Source organism: Plectropomus leopardus, chromosome 13 (genome assembly GCF_026936395.1).
Source record: "Plectropomus leopardus strain MGB_pleo_1.0 chromosome 13, ASM2693639v1, whole genome shotgun sequence".
NCBI classification, from domain to species: Eukaryota; Metazoa; Chordata; class Actinopteri; order Perciformes; family Serranidae; genus Plectropomus; species Plectropomus leopardus.
The window spans coordinates 21561982-21584392 of NC_142188.1; the positions used below are offsets into that span (position 1 = coordinate 21561982).

Sequence of the window (22411 nt, forward strand, 5' to 3'; positions counted from 1 at the left end):
GTAGATATCACTTAGACCAGCTGAAGACAATAAGTGGATGGTTTCCTGGAAGTTTTGAGGGTATAGATTTAAGGACAAAGAGGGGAGACAGAGAGGCAACAAGGATAAACTTATGCCAAAAAATATTGTTGTTGAGTTCAGAAACTTGTTCCCAGCCAACAGGGGGTTTGAGTTGCCTGGTTACCCACTGCAGCTCTTAAAGTTGGGGAGAGAGCAACAGTCTTTGTAAATTGCCTCACAGTCTTTGGTGACTTGACAGCTTATCTCTTCTGGTTTGACAGCCTCCCTGTAGTCCTGGACATCACTTGATTTTTCACTTTAGGTCTGACATTGTTTTGACTGCATCAAGTGTTTATACCTATAATTTTTATAGTGGGAATATTTTTATATTCTGTCTGTATTTTGTTGAGTTTATTTGTATGTTTTTCATTTTTGTGAATATGAGACCAGCGGTTTTATTGCAATTTAAGTGTGTAATCATTAGTAGTACATTTTTACACACATTATGAAGTATTGATTGTTTTGATGTAAAAAAGAAACTGCAGCTTTTTTTTTTTTTTTTTTTACCATTGGTGGACTATGGTGATCTTTTCTACACACACCTCTGCTCAGTGTCTCCCTATGGTCGATACAGCTTACTAAGCATCACTGAGGTTCATTACAAATTGTAAAGCTCTGACCTGCCATTGTGAGTTGTACTCTCAGGTAGGATGTCTGTGTTTGGTGACCCGTAGGCTCTTACGTTGGTACACCTCTATATATAAGGCAATTATTGGTCTGCTCCCACACTACCTATGTGTTTTTATCATGCAGACAAGTACCGGACGGTATTTATTGCCCTCTCAGGACCTCTTTATGCTCTCTGTCCCAAACACTTGGACAGAAATTGAGAAAAAGGCTTTTGGACCTTCTGAGATTTAGACTCTTTTTGGTGACATATATTTTTTGGCATCATTTAACCTTTGAATGAACAACATGATGTTTTGATGTGTTTAAAGAGTCGCTGTTGTGGTGTTTTTGCATGGCAAATGTTAGAGATCAGTTGTCAGTCAGATAGTGAGGATGCATGCTGTACTGTATGAAGCGTCTCTGTTGATGATGGTTTTAATAGGTGTTACTACTCTGTCTGTTGAGCCATGTTGGCTATCATCGCTGCTCCCTGTGTTTATTCCAAACAAACCACTGCTGCTGCTCCTGTCATGTAAATGATATCACCTGCAGCACTCCTCAAGATTTTCCTCATAATCTCTGCACAAACCAGATATTTATATTTTTTTAGGTTTCATGAAGAACGTACTCCCTTATATGAACACGTAGCACAGTATAATTGCTGACATGCAAATTTTGTGTGAAATATTTAGAAGCAATAATGTGGGCATTTACATTTATTACAACAGTGTTTGCTGTATTTTAAATGGCTTGTAGTAGCTAGTATGAGAAGTGAAGGAATATATTTGAGCACTTTAAAGGTAGAAAACATGTAACTCTCCACTTTGCTGTTTTGACTAAAATGTTTTTCAGCTGTATGTCCACATAGACTATGGTTTTGATGCATTGTGTTAAAATTCGCAATTATAAGCTCTTAGCACTTTGTGTCAAAAATGTTTACTTTCATCTTTCTTATGTTGCTCCGCTCACAGAGTACATTTTTAAAAATTGATAGACAGGAGAAATCAGATATAAACTAGGCGATAGATTTTACCTTGTAAATTTGTAATGTTAATTCTTGGAGAGCAAGGATGGTTTTATTTCATTCATATTGGCAACGCAGTTATTTTAAAACACATTATTCTGATTGATGTTTCCTGGTAGATGCGCATGCCCTTCAGTACAGAAAGGCAGTCAAGCAGTATTCTTAAGAGGCAATCTGATGGTCTGGTTTCATCGTTGCACAAGAGATGAATACTTTTTTATCATCAAGTCATTATATAAAAACAAAAGAGGCTGTTGCTGCATGGCTATATATGGATTCAAATGAAAAGCGTCTGTTGAAAGAACTCATTTGAAAGGTTTCGTGACTGAATGTTTGAAAACTGTCACAGAGACACTCTGTGCAGTTCAAAGTATTCCTTTAACCCCTGTTTAAAGAATCACAGGCTTAAAAAAAAAAAAAGAGAAAAAACACCATGACTTAATTTGACCCATTTTACAAAGCTTGTCAATAAACATAATATGCATTCTTGTGTCTGACAGGGGTTTAACAATAATTTTTAAAATATTTTTTAAATATTTTTTTTACAATAAACAGCCCATTGGCATCACTGTTGGTAACATGCATAAGGTAGATAGCTTTAACCCTTTATTCACCATTTAGTGCATACATATAACCATATACAAAGTCAATAAAATAATGATATTGGATTGGATATTGGATAAAAGTAACAAAGCAGCAATAATAATGAACATAAAAATACCAAAGTATAACTTACAATATTCCTGCAGAGATTTTTTAACTATAATGACAATATTAGACAATATATGATTATGCATAATCATTTTCTCATTTGTCCATGTGTTGAGGCATTTGAGAATTATCTTGTTAACAAACTAAACTCATGTTTACATTCAGTGTTGCTCATCTGAACGCAATGTATAACCTTGAGGTCTAAAAACAGGTGGAATGCATTTTGCTTCCATATAAGAAATTTTGCAAAGCTGATTATTATTATTATTATTATTATTATTATTATTATTATTATTATTATTATTATTATTATTATTATTATTATTATTTTTTTTATTTATTTATTTATTTATTTATTTATTTATTTATTTATTTATTTATTCATTCATCTATTTATTTATTTAAGATTTTGGGGATTGTTAAGATCCATGTTTACTTGTTAGCATTCTCCTTCTTCCCTGCCTTTACTAGCGGGTTGCTTTGTTTCTTGGCACAATACACATTATACTGCCCCAGGTAGATCAGTGAAATAGTTTGCAACCATTGGCATGGATATGTATAATGTCATTGCTAAGCAACTTTACCCTTGTGCATGTTCACAAGAACAAATAAAACAGGCAAACACACCCATAAAATGTGCCCCTCTTTTGATAAAATCCACCACATGAAAATGAAAATTAGCCAAATGTGTCTTATTTTTTAATTTTGCAAACTAATGTCAAGAAAGATACATTTTTTAATATTTGACTGATAGATAGGCCCTAATGCAAAATTGTTTTACATTGTATTTTTCTTTTTTTTTCTTTTTTTTTTTTTAAAATCAAAATCTCATTGTGTGATCCCTTCAAGGGAAAAACCAATTAGTCAGTGAAACCAGTACTAAATCAGCACATTCTCACCCCAAACTCTTCAAATAACAATGCTTGATACCTGTCCTATGCATCAAAATATCAAGCTTCCCTCCAGTGTCAGTTTTTGACGCACAGGGATGCATGTCCTTTGTCTTTTCAAAATAAACCTCTGTTTTTACAGAATCCATCCAGTTTTAGTTTTTTTTAATAAGCTTTGTTTGTTGGTCTTTTTTTATTTTTAGGAACATTTCCTTGGGCAACAGAGGCATGAGGTTAGGTTTAGAAAAAAACATGGTTTTATTTAAAGTAAGTGTTCGTTACTAACGTGATCTCGTTAGCGTCATGTGCTACACATGATAGCACTCTGCGTTGGTATTAAAATAACTATTACTACTACTAATACTTACTTACTATTTGGTTTCACAGGATTCAAACAGTCTGCAGTCTGCAGGGTTTTTTTTTAACCTTTCACCTCTCTTCCAACTTGCCCTATGTGGACTTTCTCATACTTTATGCTACAACAGTTCCTTACAGCTGCAAATACCATTGCTAAAGGGTGTGCATCAATGACTGACACCAAGGGCCTCTGACCAAGTGTCGATACTTAATAAGTAGGGAGTGAGACTGGATTGACTAATCCTGACTGATCCCACTGGTTCTCACGCTGAATGATATCCTGCAGAAATATTTTATATCATCTATTGTAAGTGAGCAGAATGCATTATTAAACCAACCATGTTGCTCTTTAATTGGGTGAATAGAGAATCAATTTCTATATACTTTTCAGTCTATTTTATTTTTGTTGATCTACACTATTTTTTGTATGAGATTAGTGAATAAAACATGTCCGGGGATGAGCAGGTGCTAAAGGTCACTTACTAAAGAAGTATGTGGCCTCAGAGGTGAGAATGTACCGCTGAAGATGGATCGGTCTTCCCAGAGTGTAGCCTTCTCTCTCACAGGCTTTGTTTGCATGAATAAGATCAATTGCAACCGTCTTTGCCCTTTACCTTCTTCCTCCATTCTGACATTGTGTGAGTCCTCATCTGGCAGAGTATATGCCTCCTAGTATTGCAGATGAAATGTTGCCGTAGAATGGCATGGAGAAGAGACCAACAAGACTGTGAGGAGGTGATGCAGAGGAACAGGAAACAAAGTGCAAATGCATTTAGATGGTACGAGTTTCCTTTTGACGTTGAAGGTGGTAAAGGTAATGACAGTCAGGAAAAAACAGAAACAGCAGGTTACACAAACCTCAGTAAAGAAGAGTCCCATGGAAGTATGTTTCACAATCTTTGTAAAATAAGTAGCATAAAGGATTTAAACATAAGAATTATCCTTAGTTTTACTGTGAAAACCTAATGGTTATTTTCTGCAATCTAGAAGTAAATGGGTATTTAGCACAATGGAACCGTAAATGTCCTTGACATCTTTTTCACACCAGTGATTTGCAAGTTTATTTGCAACTAAAATTTTTAAGAAGCTGCAAATTTTTTTAATGATTCTAAAATCCATCGTCACAAAAACGCCTGAAAATTAGCTCTTGTTGTGCAACAGATATCACAAAGAAACTCTTAGGCACTGGATACAGTAGTATGAAACACCTGTATAATAATATGCAAATCCAATACAATAGCCCTGCAATAAATGCAGCCTCTGCCAAGCTTGTGAATGTTCAATTTGTGTTGACAATGTCACTAAAGTGCTGACAAATTAAGCCTTAGGCTTCAGAAAGGTGGTATTTATTGCAGGGTTGTTGTGTGTGGCTGCAATATGTTACGCAGGTGTTCATGTCACTGTCAGTCCCCCTGCATGTTAACATCGATACATCCTCATTATACTTTAGTTTGTCATCAGGATGGAGAGGTAGGATACATAGCACCGCTACACGCAGGAAATTAATTCTATATAAAAGTAAACTTTTCCAGGACATAGGTTTTGTTTATTAGTTATTATTTTTGTGAAACAGAACAGCTCAGGATGATTTTTCATTAACAGGATGATAACACTGTTTTGGTTTGCTCACACAGAAACACTGGCTGCCCCGTGTATGTGACTAGCTCATTCTCTTGGTGTTGTTTATACTGAGGTGGCATTCATGAGTCAAATTAATATTGCCACTTAGTGTTCATCACTTCTAATGAGCAATATAATCAGCCAATTACATTCATAATAGTCTGCGCTGATTTCCAATTTACTCAGATATAAATTCTTCTCCAGGTTTTTTTTTTTTTTTTTTCAACTTTTGAGTGGGAAGCTATCAGTTGATCAGATAACAACCAAATTAACCTCAAAATTGAAATTCATTTCTAAAAATGGTCTATGTGTTTATTTTAAATTTGGGAAAAATAACAACACTGTAAATCTGCAATGAGCTACCCCCACAGCAAACTCTGTATACCTCACTCAGTCTGTTTCCCTCTCAGGATATTAGATATGACCAAAAAATATTTAGTAAACATGCTGCTTTATCTCACAGTCATCACATTAGGTGTGTCTCTACAGTGTGTTATCAGAAAGATATTCAAACAGCCATCCTGCTCCGATGAAGAGTCGCTCCACAACTGATGCTTATCACCACAGGAAAACGCAATGTTGTTGCCATAGGCAGCACTCCCCAGATAACATGATTACTTAACTTTCCATCTCCTTATTTTCCTGTTCAAATAGTATTCACGTTTGATGAACTGTTGGATGTGATTTAGAGGAAAGGGATTATTGAAAACAAATCAGGGCTCCAGACTGCGACCTTTTTGTTTTTCCAGTGTGTGAGTCAAGATATTATATCGTCACATTTATGCAAGTGGATGATCATCACCGTCATCGATACACAGCAAATGATGCACATGTTTGGTTTCTTAGTGCTGCTGTAGGTATTTTTTCTGTTGTCTGTTTTATTTATCTAGCAATTTTTGTACAGTACACAGTGAATTTCTGAAAGGGCTTATACAAAGAACAACATTGTTTTATTATTATATGAATATGAAATGCAAATGTAGCTATAAAAGTGTTGACCATGTTTCCATGCATTAAATTAAATTTGGTTGTGTTCACAGACCTAAACAATGAGTTGTGTGTACACAAAATACTAAACAACCCATTTTTACATTAACTTTCTAATTGGTAAAATACCTTTGTCTTTCTAAAATAAGTAGCATGTAGGATTTAGTGGCATCTAGTGGTGAGAGCTGCAGATTGAAACCAGCTAAAACTTCTTTCATGTGCCAAGCATGTACTCCAGGTTAGGGCTGCTACAGGAGGTTTTTACCAGGAGCCAAATTGTGTGCAGAGGTCTCCTCTTCTCCAAAACAAATGGGTCCGGTGATATAAACCTGTAAAAATACTGAGCGAAGCAGTTTAATGTTGGAAATCTATGTTTTTCTGACACTTTCAGGTTGTGGCAGATGGGCTGGTGACTACAGTGGCCGACAAAAGAACGCAAATGTCCCTACCCAGAGCCAGTGTTTGGTTTGTCCATTTTGGGCTACTGCAGAAACATGGAGGTGCAACACGGATTTGGACCCTCTCCCTAAGCAGATATAAACCACCATTGTAAGGTAAGAAAACATAATGATTCTTTTTTTTCAGGTGATTGTATGAAAGAAAACAATAAAAATATTCTATTTCTGTCAGTATATCCCCCTAAATCCTACACACTGATTCTTTCAATTAATTTATTTGATCTAAGTTAGTAGAATGCCATTAAAAAACGTTTTGTTTTCCTTAATTCGAGAGGAAATAGATCAGTGTGGATTGTTGGACATGCAAAACACATGACTTAGACACCAGAAAACTGAGCTAAAGAAAACACTTGAGTAAGCATACCACATGGAAACCAAAACAGAAGATGACAATTAAAAGCGGGAAAGTTGCTTTAAAGCTCCATGACAATAGTACTTGAGATTGGTCTTGGTATCGAGACTAGTCTTAAGATCACTTTTTGTTTGCATGTTTCACAATTTTCCAAGTGTGTCATGCAGTGAGGGACTACCATTGGTCTGATCTTAGTCTTGACTCAGTCTCGCGTTGCCTGTCCTGGTCATGATTTAATATCGGTTTAGTTGGTCTTGACCACAACACTGATCCATAGAGCTGAGAGGAACTATAACATGAGATATCTGTGTTTGTTTGTGACACTGAGTGACCTATTGTTGATGTAAGATAATTAATTAGATCAGCTTTACTTATGGAGGTCGCAGATCAGAAATCAGTAATGTGGATCATGTTGGATACATCTGACAAACTACTGATTTTGTCATGTAAGTATGACAACAATGCAGCTCCACATTGCACCAGAATACACCATAAGATTAACAGAATGTAGAATGATGCTTGAGGGCATGACAATATTTTCAGCTGCAAATGTTGAAGTCCAATACTTGAGCCATTCTTCCGCTGAGATGGTTCAGAGGAGTTGAGAATAATCTGCTGCAAGTCAAGCAGCCTCCCTTGGAGAGGAGGCGCTGGAACTGACGGAGCAGTGAGAGGTGGTGTCAAGCCCACAGAGGTTTAAAAAAGTATGTGCTGCAACAATTATGACTCTGTGCAGGGTTTTTTTTCTTGAATTTCCTGGCTGACTCTGAAGAACATACATCACAGAGTGTGTTTGTGTGCGAGGGTGCAGCTTAGATTCTCCTCTCAGACCTCTCTGCATCGCCGAACTCTTTGTTTGTTGGACAGTTTCATGATTCAGAAAGGTCTAAGAGGAGAAGCAGAAATTTTCTAAAGACGCTCTGTTCTGTTGTAGATGCTGAAAACTTTGTTGGCCACATTTGCATTTCATTTATGTCTGGCAAGCTGCCAGCTGACTGAAATGTCTTGACTGTGTGGAAGCAGGAGCTTGAGCTAATGTACATATATCAATATCACTACCACTGATATAACCTCATGTCAAAGATTTAGATTTTTTTCTTCGAAGCGGTGGAGATGTTTTGCCTGACGGACACAAGGAACAGGAGGAAGATATCAATATTTCATTAAATGTGCTGCAGGAGTTTAAAAATAACCAATGCGTGTGCTTGTTAGCAAGGTTGTGCAATGTACTTGACCCCTTTTGGGGAAAAAAAGACACAAAATGAAAGAAAATTTAAATTTAAAGGTCTCGTTTTGCTCTCTTTAGCCTTAAGAACCCAATTTAAGTTGTGCTGTGGAAAACTCTAGAATAACACATTCAAGCACATCCACAATGCCATGATTATCCTGTGAGAGAATCGTTTTACTGCATGGGTCCATTTGTAGAGAAACAGTGTTATGGCCAGAAGAAAATGAATAGACTCAATAGATACACTCAAATTTCCCTTTAGTTGACAGAGACAATGTATTTTGTTGGCTGTAAATGGTTCTCTGGACCATTAGGAGAGGTTTCATTTATACTGCCTGGGGGTTTGAACAAGACCCAGATACGCTTAATGATATACCCACTCTGCACTCGTGCTGTGAGTTTTAAAGGCGTCTGCGACCAGAGAAAATTTGGGTTTTGGTTATCACTCATGTCCTCCTTCACTCACATCTTCCTGGCCAGAGCAGCAGACAGAGGACGCTGCCCAACACTGCAGCCATGAAATGGAGCATGACTTTTGACGGGGCAAGAGGGGATGAGAGGAGACCTCGGGGTGGTGGGGTGTGGGTGGAAGTGAGGCAGGATTTAATCCACTGAAATTGGGTTAATGTACTATGACATCTCAGTGCACAACTCATGTGCATTGAGATGCCAATTTTGCACAGGATCTGTTTAGAAATGTTGTTCTGGATGTGGGCAGTGGCAAAGAATTGAAAGGAAGGAGAAAGAGGGGAGTTGTGTGAGCCTTTGTGTGTCACATATAGAAACTGTCACTGCTGTGAGTCTGATTTCGGTTCAAGGAAGGAAAAAAAAACCCCAGATGTTACTATGACTCTGACCTCAATGTAAATGGATTTTCTGAAGGACCTTTGTTGAAGATGTTTCTGTCAGATGTGTGTTTACATTCAATCTGTACATTTTTTTGTGCTCTCAGAGTGGAGAGAAAGGTGTGCTTGAATGGTGAGATTGATGCCTCGCTAGCAGCTACACTCCCACATGCTGACCTGATTTTTTTTTTCCCCCCTACCTGACATTCAGATGTAGTCTACGGAACATGCACATTTCTGTTGGACTCCACAATGACATGCATTCATACATAGGTCTTAAAGTCCTATACAGCGTGCTTCATAACATGAAACTGACCAGTCACTAAGCTTTGCCCACCATAGTTACTTTACCATTTTAGCACGGCACATATGCAGGTCACAATCAAATTCTTAGTCATTTCTGTTCTTGAACTCAGAAAGGTGTAGATAAAAGCAGGCTGCACATTTCTAGCCTGAGCCTCCATTTGTTTTTTGTTTTTTTAATTGCAAATTAAAATCTCATGAAATCTCATGGGCCTAAAATATGTCTGCTTGATTGATCTGATGTTGTGCTTAAAGGCTGCAGCTACAAGTCCCAGACAGTCAGCATCCTCACCTGAAGACAGGTAAATAAAGACTCAGTATTGCATTGTAAAGTAGAGGTCATAGGGCTGCGCCCTGAAAGTCAGATTTTTGAATCATCAGTCTTAAACCTGTCAGTCGACTGAGATTGCTTCAAGTCCAGTAGTCATTTTTTTGCTAGCCGGTGTGCAGTGCAGTTTTGGCCAGCAGGTGTTGCTGTTGAGTGAGTGCTCTTGACCTTCATGCTACTCTTTGGTACATGCATCTGTGGACATACAGGCAGCAGCAGGGGGAGAGAGGCAAGACAGGAAGGCTTCTGGCTTGTGTTTGATATCTAGTGGTGCACATTTGTGACCTGTCATTAGCGCCATTAGCTTATTTATTATATTACATGATGCTGTCACACTGAACGTCCCGCTGCACCCTGTTCACACTTAAAAACCCTATATGGAAAAAAAACCCAGAATCGTCAAAGATTCAAATCTGATTGGATTAACATATTTCTTGGTCAGGTACAGCCCTAGGATCTCATTTGTCCTAAAATAGTCCTCAGATGGGGCGCTCAGTAGCTCAGTTGGCAGAGGAGGCCACAGGTTCGATTACAGCCCTGGCCCTTTGCTGCATGTCATCTCCTCACTCTAAAGCTGTCCTATCAAATAAAGACAAAAACAATTATCTTTAAAAAAAAAAAAGTCCTCATATAGGAACACCTATGATAATTTGCTGCTCAGCATATTTTCATTTTCAGTTTTACAGAGGAAAGGCTTTTGTGAAGACTAACCAGTGTGATTGGCAAAGGACAGACTATTTTAGGTGGAGCTGGTGGGGGTTTCTGTAGCTTAAACTTCCCCAAATCCAATAAAGAGCAGGACAAGCACTGCTAATGTTAACCTCAACTCTGATAGCATCCAGGAAAAGAGTCCTACGCCCGATGGGACCTGCTGCATAACCTCAAAATGGTTGTGTAACGGGTAAAAATATATATATTTATACAAATTCATGGGTTCGAGCACAGGTGAAAATATGAGCTAAATGTGGGCGGCAGCAGGTGAAAACATTTTATATTTTTTTAAGCTGGGTTCACTGGTCTTAAACTACAAATCCAGCTGGGGAAAAGGCTCTCTACTGGCTGAGCTCAGTGCCAGGATGGCGAGTACAGGTTGTGTTATAGGCTTTCACACTAAATAAAAAATTCTCATAACCCTTTTGTGCATGAATTTTGACTACCTCTGTCAAGATACCGGAGACTGTGGACAGTATTCTTTACTGCACAGCAACCTCAGCCATTAACACAGCTGGTGAATTATTCCACCAAATAGACTACGCTTAGATATGATATAAATTCATGTTACTCATTGATTTCACAGTAAAAACGAAGTAGAAATTAAGCACCCAAGAGCGAGTGACTGTGTAACCTGAATGTTTAATCGTACATCTGGTCGTGGGACCCGTACGAACAGTTGGAGGTGGGTCTGGACTTGATTTGGTTCTAGTGCTGATCTTTGCAAGTGTGGGTTTGCAAAAATGATCTGTGCAGGACTCTGGTGCATAATACACTGTGGTTTGCTAATCATGAATATATCCCCACAAACTGGGTTAGATGTTTAAAGTAACATAGTGCTCCTTGGCTTTGGAAGTTTGTACATTTGGTTACTTCTGCAAGACGTTTCTATGCTAGCTAGTTACAGTTGCTAAGCTATAACTGGGTACGCTGCTGTTCAGGGGAAGGGTTAAACAAACTGTCAGTTGTGAATACTGATGTTATATAAAGTTATATATAGTTGTAAAAAAAATACTTGTCAGGGTTGGAATATAATGTCTCCTGATGTTACACGAGTGAATGTTTGAGCCTGCAGTTTGCGCATGGTTAACTGTTGTAGAGGGTGAAGTTCAGGATAAAGGTACGCTCACATTTTCTTGTAATTCTGTAATTATTTTCTGCTGTTAAGGTCAGGTGTGAAACAATGCATTATCTTTCTAATAAATTAGCATGCAGCCAACACTTCGTTGAACTAAATTCTGTTTGTGCATTTCTCTACAAGAAACTGGGTGTTCTTCTGTGAGAGATTAGGATGCACATAACTGCTCTCACAGGTCAGTGGAGACTACAGTGCATATATCCTCACTTTTTTTTTTTTTTTAATTGAGTAGCAGATTTAGGGCAACATTATAGTAACAAAAGTAAATTAAGTCAAACTTTGCCTCTATGCTTGTGTTCTGATATTCGAAAGTTTTGGTTAGAATTTATATCGAGTAGCCGAAAATTCAAACTTTTAAAATACGTATTCAGCCTATGTTATTTCCCCTGATTGATGGTTTAGAAGTGTATCATTGACTGGTGATTGAAGGGTTGAAAATTGCAGGCTGAGCTGACCGTGGCTGGTCAGACTGCTGAGAGAAACAAAATCAAATATTCTCAAAGAGCCAAGTGTGATTGAAGAAAATCAACAGACGGAGCGAAACAGATTTATGCAGTATTTATGTGCGTTTTATCTGTTTACATGTGTTTGTGTAAACAGTACATCTGTTGTGTAATTTACAGATTTCATACCATACATCTGCATACAAGATCCTCCATAATCTGTGCTGTATGAGTGCTTGATTGTTGACAGAGGACAAGGAAACTTCCCATGGCCTCAGCAAGTATCAGTATAATGAGGCGCCGTAGATAAAGTCTCAGCCTTTGCTAAATTGAAATTCATTTATCAGAGAGATGCCTCAGTGTAAATGATTATAGATAACACTAACATTGTAAATAAGATAAGCTTAATATGATTCAGTGTACATTTACTACATAATACCAGTCTCTCTTTGAACCAGTACCATGTCCTTGAAAAAAAAAAGAAAAACACAAAATATATTAAATATTAAACTATTGTGCCTAAAATACTAATCAGCCAGTTAACCCAGCATATATATTTTCAGAGTTTTATGAGTTGAAAAGAAGCACATCTAAGAAACAGATGGTCTCAGTGTTGCACTAAATATAAATATAATTTATATTTAATTTTGCATGTTGGGATGAAAAAACATTTTATCTGCTCAGTTCTAAGAGAGGTACGCCTCCACACTAAATGTTGCCTACATACGGTGAAGGCATCTTCAAAGAATTGTTTTTTTGTTCAGTACACTGCTGCAAAATTATTCTTTAGAAAGTCATTTGTTAGATATGCAATACACCATTATGGTTAGATATTGTTTTAATCTTGTAGGTATTTGAATATAGCCGTTGTGATGTCTCCACATACAGATGCAACTTTATTCCTTTTTCCTGCTAATAGTTTTACCCATCAGGAAGGATAAGTTGAATGTATGATATGAGTGACCAAGTGTAGCCAACTTTGAAGGTATCACAAAATAAATAGTGTCCAAATGATCCATGTCTGTTGAATATTTATCATTTAGGAGATATACTGGCATTTTAACATCTAGTATACAAACAGATTGTTTGTCGTGTATTTCAAACAGATGGCAAACTTACAGGGTGTCTGCAGGGCCTTATAATGTCTCAAAATGCCTATTTTTATAAATATTCATATCTTAAAAGTAATGAAATAGTCGTAATTTTTAATCTGTGAAGTCTTAATTGCCATAAAGGTTTTATTGAATTTAAATTTAAAAATGTTTTGGTCAAAATGAGTCTTTTTTGCCTGAAAGTCCACATTTCTTATTTAGACTTGCACTAACCTGTCGATAAAATATAGATTAACATAGCTCACTCTAATAATTATATTCCTTCAAAAAACTTCCCCTCTAATGCTTGAATGAGAAAATGATTTGTCCAAAATCTGCCTTAAATGTGGTTAAAAATTATCTTAAAAATTCAAAAGCAGTGAATTTAAGTGTCTGATACCTGTAGACTTCCTAATTAAATGTCCAGATATCACGTTTTAATCCTACCTGCCAAAATGTGGCACACAATGTTTTTGTTTAATATTGTAATTTCTTTTCAGCTATCAGTAAAATTACAGAGTGGTGGAGGAATGAGTTTTCCTGTCTCAAAGCCAGTGGATTTTTTTAATGGGTTTTAGGTAAGATGCTAGAAATAAAGGTCTATGGTTAACACAAGCTAAGCGATTTCACTCTGTAGCTATCTACTTTCTGTTGTCAGTAGTAATGCAAGCTCATAATGCAAGCATGCAAAATCACTTTATTCTGTAACCTCTTTCGGTTCTATCTGCCTACATCAGTCTGCTTGGTTGGTCCTGAAAATAAGAAATAAAAAACGACTGCCCATGTTTAATTTCAGGACACAGCGGAGCTATAAAGACTTCATGAAGCAGCTTAGTTTGTGTTGCACACCAAAGATCCCGGTCCTAATCCTGAGTCAGTTTAGGGTCGAGGTGTTCATGGTGCATCACAAATAATTTCTTTGTGTGTCCTTTGAACGAATGGGCACAGAACACTCCAGCATTGATCCCTCCCTATTACCTATTTTTCTCAACTGGAAAAAGCTATTGCCTTTGTGATTACTCTCTGAACCTGTTCGGTACAGAGAGGCCCCTTCTGAGAGGCCATTGAAAGTCACTGTGGGAAATGCAGGAAGTCACTGACTGGAGCAAAAGTAGACCAAACAGTTTTAAGGGAAAATAGGTCCACAAAAAAGGAAAAGAAATAAACAAAAACAAAACTGCAACACTTGTCATAATCACTGCCAGGAACACAATGGACACAACCTACTGATGATTGAACAGAACAGCGTTAAGATTATATTTCTTCTAAGAGAGGAATGCAATTACGTTGTTGACCTTGATGGAAAAATAACTGCTTGTGTTCCCACAACTATCAACTCTCAAAACTGGAACACGACGTTACAGAAGGAGGCTTAGATCAAATCAGCCGTTGTGGTTTAATAATCTACATTTTAATGTTATTTGTTAAGTTTGATCCCCATTAGTTGCATTCACAGTAGCAACTATTCCTCCTGGGTTCCACACATAAAAACACAACACTAACGAATAACATATATGAGCTACATATGCTCACCGAGAAACTAGATTTCCCTTAAACCCACTCAGCACCCTTAGATCCCCTGATACCTTCACAAAATCGCCACAGCTTTAAAGGAAAATCACACCAACATTAGAAATAAAAACTATTACAAGAAACAAAAAAAACAACAACAAAACAAGGAATAAAAAGGGGGAAAAGAAATAAAAAAAAAAGAAAGGAAGGCATGCAGCGATGCAAAATAAAACTACAAAAACAGGCTACGTAGAGAGGTTCACATAAGATAACATCAGGATCGTGAGACATAGAGCCGCACACCACATGACAGTTGACTAATTTCTTTAATTATCTTAAACATCATGTTGATTGAAAAGCTGATTCTTTTAACCATCAAGTAACTGTGAAAATCTGGAGAGAAAAGGAAATGACTTGGTAGTGCTATTAGCCTTGAAGTCATGACCAGAGGATGAAAAAGAGATGAAACCTAATACCTTCAATTAACTATAACAAGCACACACGAACAGCATTGAGCTTCCAAATGTATTCCCTTCACTAATTTATTTCCCCATTTAATCCCTTTTTTCACTGGATGAACATGATTGGGGGAATCAGTGGTTGATGTACGATCATGGTTTAAAGCCCACTGCGTAGGATTTGAAAACTTCTGACTTTGATGTCAGTGAATGTTAGTGTCAAACAATTAGCTTCAGACAGGAATGAATTGTAAATTTACATAACATTGAACAAGACTGTCTTGTTTTTCCCCCCAAAAAAGTAAGCATTTTTTTTTGCTGAATTTGTGAAGAAAACATGTTGTCATATTACTTACAGATACTTTATTTAGAAATATTTGTGACTGCAATTTATTTTTATAGCAGTACAACTTATTCCATCTTAGCAGCCTTTATTGTAACGAGAAAGTGAAAGTAAATGACCTGTATCTAGAAATCATATGGGAAATATTCTTTTTTTAAAGGGATATTTCGCCCACAAAATTATCATTTTTTTTTATATCAGCTGCTTGTTGTGAATTCTTGAAGAAAACTTTGTTTTGCTTGTATGTGTCCATTGTGAACAAAAAAATCCCAAAACGGAGAAACGTCTTGAAAAATTGTAGTTGGGGGCTGCTGTTTAACAATGGCTTAACTATATGAAAATGTTTAGAAGCTGCCACACAGCTTGTGCAGTTTATTTCAAGTCTGATTTACCCAGTCGTATTCTTGGTACATCCCACACACACACATGCATTTCCAATAATACCTTTGTATTTAAAACTGAATTAAGAGTTAAACTTATCTTTGCTCTCTTCAAAGCCAGACTCTATTAACAAAAGACAATTTTACCTCAATGAACACAGAAGCGTTTGGTCGACCACTGCTTCCATAAATTAATTTGTTTGTGTTATTGTGTAACATTGACGAAACCATTTAAAACCCCGCCACCACACAGTAACACTAACAAACTACTGAATGAGGCATTAGACCAGCAGCTCTTGTGTTCATCGAGGTAAAAATGCTGCTTATATCAATGGAGTCCTTAGAGAGACGAAATAATTTCACTTTCAGTTCAATTTTAAATTCTTTGAGTATTCTTTAGCAAAAGTGCATGTGTTAGTGAAGTACTGACTGGATAAATGAGACTTTAATTGTAACCCACAAGTTGTACTAGATTTTTTTTAACAAATATTTTGATACATTTTTGCTGCTGTTAAACATAGACACCTATGACTTCAATTCATCATAAATTTTCTCAATTTTTGAATTCTTCATTTACCACAAAGGCATGGAAGAAAAACCAAGTTTTCTTGAATTCAACGTAACACAGGAAGAGGTGCTGATATTCAAGTAATCATTTGGGTAGGGGTGGGGGGTGGAAAGTTTTCCTTTAAAGAAACCAGTATGTGCAACATCACAAGCACTCCTTGCTTTTATAATAAGGAGTCATTTGCTCTTTATAGAGAGAACGCCAAAGAGCCTCCTTAATTTCAGTTTCTCTCTCTGTCTTTCTCTGTCCGGCTTTGTCTGTCTGGCTCCCTCTCATTCTTCTCCCACAACAGCTTCCCCCCGCTGCGTTGATAACAACCTCCACAAAATACCCTGTAGAAAACACATCGTCCTTGATCCAAGATTGCAGCATCCTCTCTGTTCAGGGGCATTACTTCCTTTCCAGGAGACTTGGTTACAAAACAAGAGAGAGATTACAGGGTGCTCTATTGATTCATTGACATAGCTTAGTCAGTCCAACCTTGGATTTGTCTGAACTTAAAGGTGGAGCCTCACACTCTTAGAAGATGCTCTGTGGGAAGACTGCACCTGTTGCTAAAATACCGACACATGTTCACAGTATTCTGTTTCTAAGAAGAAATACAATCTCGCCTCCCTCGGTTGAATAGTGGCTTTGTAACGTGGTGGCTGAGTTGTTTGCATCACATTGATATTCTAAGTCAGGGCGATTCGAGAAAGGATATGATGATAATGACTTGAATTGATGCACATATTTGTGCAAATCAACTATGCGTTTAAAGGAATTACATCAGCAAGCTAAACATGATGTTTAAAGTTTACCTTAACCAGAAATCATTACATATAGACTGAGATTTTAATCTTACCTACTCCTCTAAAGGAAGGGAGACTGTATACAGGCTGCTGATCATGATTATACAATGATACATGTTGCAGCTCCATTGCAAACACGCAGTAAATAAGCAAGCTGAGATCACGTTTAAGCGGCTTGATAATGACTTCCATCATTGTCATCCTCACTATCACAAATGCACAGCTGGGCTTCACTGAATCTTTATTTTGACTTAGCAGCACTGCTTAGTTTAATCTCTTTCACAGCATTCCCATTCTCTCCATTTTCTCCGCATGCTGTGCTTTTAGTCGTTTGATATCATTTTTGTTTGTTTTTCATGAGGTGGGGTGGATTATAAGTACACAGCAGCAGTGCAGCGTGCCTTACCTGCAGGCTGCACTTCTGAGTCAGGCCTGAGAGGGAGAAGCACCCCGCTACACTCCTCACTCTGTCAACACTGCAGCCGATCTCTGAACTACGACATCTCTTTTTCCTCAACTGTCTCCCCCCCTACATGCTCCTTTTAAGTATGCAGCACAACACTTTGGGTTTCTCCTTTGTGCCTGTATTCATAACGGGAAAGTTGACTGAGCATGTATTCTCTTTCAGCACCACCTGCACTTATATTCACTCAGTTACACCCCTGAGAGCTGCCCTGCAAAATCAGTCTTCAACTGTTGCAGCAGCTCTGTGAGAAGAAATGGGGATTAGATGTTTCTGAAGGGCATTTCAGGACAGGCATTATTCACTGTACTCATTGGTCTTTATGGTTAGAGGCACCGTCTATACTGTGCTTTTGATAAATGTTGAACGAGCTGCCATTAAACTTCATGAGTCGATCAGTAGCATTCTTTCATTTCAACACCAGTGAGTGTAAGAGTTTAACAGTGAAACAATGGCTATTGTGAAGGACACAGACACAGCGTTGTCATTAATATATGGAATCCCACTAGGGAGCAGGGACAGATCTAACGTGCTCAAGACTAACTTAAGTTTAGACTGCAAATCAGCCAGAGCTCGGTGATGGTGACAGCAGCTCGTAATTTGCCTATCTCTTGCAGCTCTTTGCCCCTGCTCCAAGGAGAAAGAAAAAGAAAAGGAATTAATATTCGGTATCTCTACAAGCAGCGTCGGTTCACCTGGCTCATCAGAACACAATTTCTTTTTTTTTGTTTTTGTTTAAAAATAACAACAAAAAAACAAGCATAAATCGCAGTACAAACCCTGAAAATCTCAACTTTAAGAAACACCAAGCTCAAAATGATTATTTCAAACAAGCAAGATTTTTTCCAATAAAACACATGCTTTAAAGGTCAAGGGTTTTCACACAGTGGACCATGAAAACAAGCACTGTGGCAGAACAGCAGACTGGCACTGTATCCTATAGGAAAAAATAATACATGAGAACAGAATAACCGCAAATTACCTCAAACCACTACCCATACTTTACCCTCTTCCTATGGACTTTGTGAATGGACCCTCACATGTATAACACCTTTCTAGTCTTTCAACCACTCAAAGCACTATGCAACATTAATCCATTCACAAGCGCATTCATACACTCATAGCCGAGGTTACCTTACAAGGTGCCACCTGCTACTCAGAGATTTATACGCATTCACACACTGATGGCTAAGCCATCAGGAGCAATTTGGGGTTCAGTATCTTACCCAAGGATACGTTGACATGCAGAACGGATCAAACTGTTGATCTTCCCATTAGTGGACGAACCGCCCTACATCCTGAGCCACAGCCTATCCCTTTTGATCTAAAGGTTACTTAAGTAAATTTTAACTACAGTTTGAAAGATAGTTGAATTTAGAAACCATACTTCATTCTAAGGTGTACTTCATGACTGTTTGATTAAGATCAAAGTGATCCAGGCACCACCAGCAACTTTAATCAAAATCAGCACCTTTTTAGGCTACCTAAAAATCCCCAGACCCCCAAAACCCAAAAATAGTACTTTCTTCTAGAGAAGACATGTAGGGTCCCATAAATCACACATAAAGATGCACTAAACGCAAGAATTAGGGCTGTCATGCTTGACATGGTGGGTGCTACCATTTCTCTGGTCTTCTAGTTTCACATGATACAAGTATCATCACTCTAGCTTTAAAACTCAGCCTGGTACAGCCTCTTAAAGACAGGAATGTTGGCTGTCGATTACAGCAATTTAAAAAAAAAAAGTGTTATGTACGGACTGTTTCTGCATCGTGATTAACATATTAACACATATTATCAAAGCTGTTATAGATCACAACCAAGTGGCAGCCACCAGGGCTGAAATATGGCGCCAATGTGGAAGTTCCTCAAACTGCCCACTTGAAGTTATGTTGCCAAAGAATCTTCAAAGGTACAAAAAATGGTTGGTCTCTCTTACTAATTTCATCAGTCTTGACCACTGCTCAGATATATTAATATAATTTATATATAAATATGAATTGTATGACTCAACTGTTAAAATGTTATTAAGGCTTAAAGTTGTGCAAAATTAAGGATATGGCTTCTAAAGACAACAGCTGGGTGACAAATTACTACCATGGCGTAAATCTGGGTAATGTAACCATGGAATAACCCAAGATTTAGAGAGTAATGGCATAGCTGTAGCTGTCACCATTTCAGTGTATTTTCAGTTCATGAAAGTAATTGTCATATTTTGGCCACTTAAAAAAAGTCTTGTTTGTCGTTTGGTTGCACTAAAAGACCCTCTGAGGGGTCGGATGATTGTTTAGTAAGTTACATCTTGTACCAACTTGTCAGCAGCTGACACCTACCTGTCACCTATGGAGGCCAGATAGCAGGCTGTACAGCTCCCGCTGCCTAGGGAGAGCGCCTGCTTGACCTGCAGGCCTTTGGCAGACGCCGCAGGTCCATCAGAATGAGGACAAACAGACTTAAAGACAGTTTCTTTCCCAGAGCCATAACCACACTGAACTCTAAGATGGACTGAGCTCAGTAGTTACATTCATCAGTGCAATGCATTTTTCCATATGTGCAATATTAATTTCTTGAATTTCTATTCTTTATGTTATTTGTACTTTAATTTATAAATATATATTCACGTGTTTTACCATGCAACTGAGGTTTTTTAAATGTGATGCACTTACAGGCAAAGCATTTTTAATTTTGGTTTACATTGTATAATAATAACAGCTTTCTATTGTGATTGTTTTAAGCCATTTTCTGCAGGGGGAAGTGGTAGGTATTTTAGAAAGAGCATTAGCATTATCGCATTTAACACAGACTGTAAATGCAATGTAATAATCAAGCTAGCAGCTAGAGTTAGGTTAAGCTTGACCCTCTTAACCAAAATGGTCAATTCCAACATGGCAACCACCAAAATGCCAAACTCGATGCTTCAAAACATTCACAAACCAATGGGTGACAAATAGTTACTATATCCTTTATCTTTTAAGATCACAACTTGGTCAAGCCAAAAGTTAGCAGGCTAAGCAACTAATTTTTATTTGTGATTGAGGCCTCGCCCCTGAAGTGTTCTGTTGATATTTTCTCAAAGATGTGTGTCAAATCCAAAGTATCTTGCGCAGGTAAGGGGCTCTGAGAGGTTTTCTGCATCCCAACTTGACAAGTGTTAAAGATTTGGCACACAGGAGAGATAGACAAACGTTCTCATCCCTGACAGGCAGAAAATGTGTTGATTTGTTTTTCTCCTTGAAAAGCACTAAGATGAGAGCTACAATGGGACTCGGAGGTTGTTTAAATGAATAAAAAATGGGATGGGAGTGAAAAGGACACGCACAGTGATGTCGCCACTTTGGCTCATTAGGACTTTTAGCCTGCAGGCCCAGCATTGTACTACCACAGCGATATAAAACACTACATCACCTTCTTTATTAATGCTCGTATGATATAGTAGGTGTTTAACTGGAAGTGTCTGGCATCTCTCCAAAGACTCCAGGAGTTATTACATGTAACGAACAGGTGGCTGGCCCTCCTGTCTGTGAAGGTGTCTTATAGCTCTCTGGGGCAGGATGCATAAAACTTGACTGCAGAGTACTGGTTTGAATTTTGAGGAGACTAAAAAGTGATGATGCATAAACAGGGCATGTTCGTAAAATGCTGGAGGCACCACCTGCGCTTTGTTATTTATTCACAATCACACTCCCAGCAAAACCAGATATCAGCAGTACAAGATACAGTGATAGCACCGCAATTACAATATGTCACTTCTGTTTGACAGTAAATAAATGAATGGCTCGTTGTTTTCCTGCTTTTTTAGGTGGCCATCAATCCTCCCTCATCACTTAATAAAAGCTATCGCGTCCAAAATCACTGTGATCATCAGCCAAGGTTCAAAACAAAACAATACTGAATATTTTTACATATTTTTCAATGTAATGTATTGTAATGGGATGGATAATACAGTGCACAAAAAGAACTGCATTATTCCTAAAATTGGAAAAACATAAGACGATAAAGAAGTGACTGTCAGGCACTGTCAAGCAGGAAATATCCCAAGCACACCCCTCAGGAGGCCGGTAAGCGCCACTGAAACATATTCTCACTTGATATAAAATAACGTCTCACAAATTAACACAACTTTCAAGCAGAAACCTGATTAAGAGGCATTTCCCAGTTATGAAAGATTAAATGCCTAAAATCATGTGAAAATATCAACAGATCAAAGGGAGAGCTTTAGTTTGATGAAAGCTAAAACTGTCAGTTGTGGATGAGCCAATGGAGAAGGAAGAGAGTGAAACTCTTGCCAAAAAAAGAAAAAAAATTCCAGTGAAAAGATATTTCTCAAAGGGTAAGTATCAGATATTTTTAGAAGTCAGACGCTTGTCAAAAGCATAGAAAAAGACTTATGAAATAAGTCTGAGAAAAACAATGTTTAAAAAATGTGTTGTTTTACAACAAACTGTAAGAACAGCAGGTTTATTCTTAAACAATGTGATTTATCCCTACACTAATGCACAGTAGTATTTCAAGACATTATGAAAGCTGAATCTCCAGATTTGTTAATATAAATATTTCTTGACGCAGTGACAAATTTGTTTACTTCAACCTTATATCTCCTGGGTCTCCCTCTAAAGAACTTTGTTCATTTGTTTTCTCTGGTGAACCTAAAAGGATGCTTTCTTTCATCTTCCGTCAAGTCTTTGTTGTGCCACACATTATGCCAGCTTGCTTTGTATTGTTGCATTGTTTCTGTATATCA

General features: G+C 37.6%; 1 long non-coding RNA gene across 2 annotated transcripts in view; it reads left to right on the forward strand.

The window, feature by feature from the left end:
• The window catches only part of LOC148187703 (uncharacterized), a 122025-nt gene that overhangs the window by 48199 nt on the left and 51415 nt on the right, over positions 1 to 22411 (forward strand). For both annotated transcript variants that reach the window (XR_015778551.1, XR_015778552.1), the window contains exon 4: positions 6650 to 6812. This is a non-coding gene — a long non-coding RNA (uncharacterized LOC148187703). The remainder of the gene's footprint in view (positions 1 to 6649; positions 6813 to 22411) is intronic.